This window comes from Pteropus medius, unplaced genomic scaffold (assembly GCF_902729225.1).
Source record: "Pteropus medius unplaced genomic scaffold, Ma_sr-lr_union100, whole genome shotgun sequence".
Classification (NCBI taxonomy): domain Eukaryota; kingdom Metazoa; phylum Chordata; class Mammalia; order Chiroptera; family Pteropodidae; genus Pteropus; species Pteropus medius.
Genome location: NW_024352149.1, coordinates 904,983 through 908,879, shown reverse-complemented (window position 1 = coordinate 908,879; position 3,897 = coordinate 904,983). Strand labels below are relative to the sequence as shown.

The window sequence follows — 3,897 nt, the reverse complement described above, 5'->3', positions numbered from 1 at the left end:
ACTTTTTTGCAATCATAACAAAAGACTATTACCAGGGGAATCGATTGAGAAAGCCATGGAAATAGATACTTTTACATAAATGAACTACAGTTAACCCTTGAACAACACGATTTTGAACTTTGTGGGTCCATTTGTACACAGACGTTTTTCTTCTTTTTTCAATTTAAAAAAATTTAATTACATCTGACATGCAATATTATATTATATTATATTATATTATATTATATTATATTATATTATATTATATTATATTATATTATATTATATTACCTGAAGGTGTATAACATAGTGATTAGACATTTCTATAACTCCGATTAATCTAGTACCCAGCTGACACCATACATAGTTATTGCAATATTATTGACTGTGTTCCCAGTGCTGTACTTTACATCCCTACATAGATTTTTGTTTTTTCAATAAATATAGTTGGCCTTTCGCATCCTTGGGTTTTGCATCCTAGGATCCAATCAACTTCGGGTGGAAACAGTAGTTTCACATCCCCAATCGTGGATTCCTAACCTTGGATTAAAAATACTGTAGTCTACAGCCATGCTCCCCTGAACAAGCCCGTTCCCATCTGATCTTGGAAGCTAAGCAGGGTCGGGCCTGGTTAGTACTTGGATGGGAGACCACCTAGGAAGACTAGGTGCTGTAGGCATTTAAAATAAAAAAACTAAGGGATTATAAACTGACAAGTTCCTTGCAATCTGTGAGGTCAACCAAGGGTTGCCTCACTTAAAAAAGAAAAAAAATACATGTGTAGTCGCCATTGGTTGAGTCTGCAGGTGCAAAGGGCCCACTGTAGGGTCAAAAGTCATACTTGGATCTTCCACTGCTGGGGTGGGGGTCAGAATCGATGCTCCTAACAACTTCTTGTTCAAAGGTCAACTGTAATGTGACAATGCAGGTGAGAAAAAAGCTAGAATGGAGTGGGAGTGGAAGACAGTAACAGGTGGGCTCATTTGGCATCCAGCACACAGAGGGAGGCTCCGGTGGCAGACAGGGGGTCAGCAACAGCTTGGGAGTGAAGAGGCTCTGATTTATTCAGAGGTGAAGCAGGAATCCCAGCTCAAGAGCAAAGGCAAAGAATGAGCTTCAACCTGAAGTCTGCCTGTTGCTGTAGCTGACTTTTTTTTGCTCAGTTACAATTGTGAATACTCTCATCCCAAGTAAAGAAAATAATCTCTGAATGTCTATTTCTGAAGAGTTTTTACATAATTATGATACCGAAGCCTCAAAAAGTTCTGTAAAATGAATATCATTTTTCAATTCTGTCAAAGAATGTCAGCTGCGACTAAAAGTTCTCATTCAAACTCAAGCATCCTGACTCCAGATTTAGTGTTTAGAGTTCAGTTTAGAGTGTTATGCTGTTCGTATTCCTGCAAAATAGCTGCATTTTAATGATTTAAGTCAATTTTAAATTTCTGCGGGCCTGAACAAAATCGGATTGACCCCACGGTGAGAGTTATTTTTAAGACATTGGTGCAATAGCCTTCTGCTGAAATGAAAGTTTGCTTTGCAACAGAAATTGCTAACAATTTTGTAAATCAAGTTAATGGAGCCATTTGGATAATGTTAAAAAGTATTTACCTAAACATGTTTTAAAACTTCATTTCCTGGAATCCAAGTGTTTAAATTACTGCACCATGGTGAGTACATGAGTATAATTTTGCTAAAGGGTTTATTTTGGCTAGAAGCCATCAGATTGGTTAATTGGTAAAAGGATGAGGTAGTCCTTGGGGAGAAAGTACTTAAATATGACATTTGAAAAACCTTTCTAAACATTAATGTTAAATCTTTAAAATATTTAGAGAGAAAAATTAGAGGTTTGTAACACTAGAAAATTTGTATAAGATTCTCTCTCTGAACTCAAAATAATAATCGCCTTCCTATAATTTATCCAATTCTGAAATAAAATAATTAGTATGAAATAAATGCAGGGAATTTGCTAAATATAAGATCCCCTTTAGGAGAAAAAAATTTATTTTGACAGAATTTTATTTGCATCAATTGTTCTAATAAAGATAATTTTTGTATTTAAAACATTATGAGGTTCTGTAATGCACTGGCTCCTGCCTCACAGTAGACCCTCAATAACCAAGTATCAAATTCTTCATGGAGCTGGAAATTTATGGGAAAAATTATTTATTTAGAAATTTTATTTCCATAAATCTTCAAATTTACTTGTTTTCAAAATGTCAATATATATCGTGTGCTTATGCATTTGAAGAGACCTTGGAATGATGTGTCATTCTCTGACAACAATATAGTTCATGTGCCAAAGATGAACTGCAAGCATTGTTTATTTTGTCTTCATTAGAATTAACAAGACCCAGTTTTCTTAGGCTTGGCTAAGAAAGGAGTCAGCTTTGATCAACTTGCAATACTTTAGTTTCAGTGAAATAGTAATCTGGAGGCAAAGCGACCACACGAATCAACTCTGTTTCTAAATTAACACAGAAGCCACAGCTGGATTGCCCAAGTATGCCATTTTCACATACAAAAATGTCAGATATTTCTACTGTGTACACACATTCTTTGCCCAACTTCTTCATCCCACCTTTTTCCTTTCATATAGGGAAAGGAAATGTATATTTAAATAAAAAAAAATGATATAACTAGTTAACTAATTGTTTTAATGTATTTATCCAAGACTATGTTAGTTTCTATTTGAAAAGTCTGTTTAAAGTACAAATAAGAATACTCAAATGTGTATTGAGGTGAGAAATAATTTCTAATGAACAGTAAGTGTTCATTGAACAATCATGAACAATAATGTCTAATGACAGTAATTGAACAATTGAACAATAACGTCTAATGACTTGTGACCTTGATCAAAATCCGTCTCCTGAATCTTTTAAGCTGTATATTCAAATCACGAATACAGGGTTTCTAAAGACTTCTTAATTGAAAAAATATTAACAAGATGTTGGGGAAGCAAAGTATATATTCCTCTAGTTTCAATCTTGTAAGGACTAGATGTTAAATTTAATCATCTTTTATAGTATATGCATCCATCCATCCACCCACTCATAATTGTACTAGACACAATGAGTAGGCTGAGGGGAAAAAAAACTTCTCAAAAATTTGGAGATACCAGATGTAAAAAATTAGAGAAAGGAAAGGAAAACTTTTCCTCTGTCCTCCGTGTTAGCTTTGTAGGCTGGGGGCTGTGAATTGAGCTGACAAAAGGCAGATTAACAGGAGAACAGGTTTATTTTATGGGGAGCCTCACAGAAAAGAGGTAAAACTCCCAAAAGGGGTTAGGCCTGGGAGCTTATTTACCATTTTAACAAAGGATGAAAAATTGTGAAGAGGTGACAAGACAAAGGAAAAGGGGTTTTGGCTGGCAGGGCAGTAAAGTGTGGGAAGATAAATATACCGGTGAAGCGAATGGAAGGTATGGGTTATTGATTAGGCATGTTGCGCAGACTCAAATCAATACTTTCTCCAGTGACAAGTCATCTCCTCTTTATGGTCTAAGAGAGGGGAAGCCAGACACCCCCACAAAGAGAAAAGTATGCCTTGTTTTTAGGCAGAAAGGGAAGAGCAGAGTTCCTCTTGTTTCTCAATGACCTTCAGCTTAAATTAATCCTCAAGGCAAAGTGACACGTTTGGAAGTGGAATATCCTCATCTCTTTCAGTAGCATAGTGTAAAAGAAAGCAAATAAATATAGATCCTAGCCCAAGTCTCCCCTTGCTACTAATGTTGTTTAACTTCTCTGACACTCAGCTATCTTGCCTAAGATGGAGATGATGATGCTGATCCCATCTATGAGGTTGAAATAAGGAGAACTGTGTGTGAGCCCTTTGGAAACTGTTAAGAACTGTGTGTGAGCCCTTTGTAAACTGTTAAGAACTTTACACATATTAAGTATTGCCTACTAAGTACACCGT

General features: G+C 35.7%; 1 pseudogene; it reads left to right on the top strand.

Annotated features, from left to right (window-relative positions):
- The first annotated feature begins 539 nt into the window (after nucleotides 1–539).
- LOC120589429 (uncharacterized) lies at nucleotides 540–658 on the top strand (annotated as a pseudogene).
- Nucleotides 659–3,897: the final 3,239 nt, after the last annotated feature.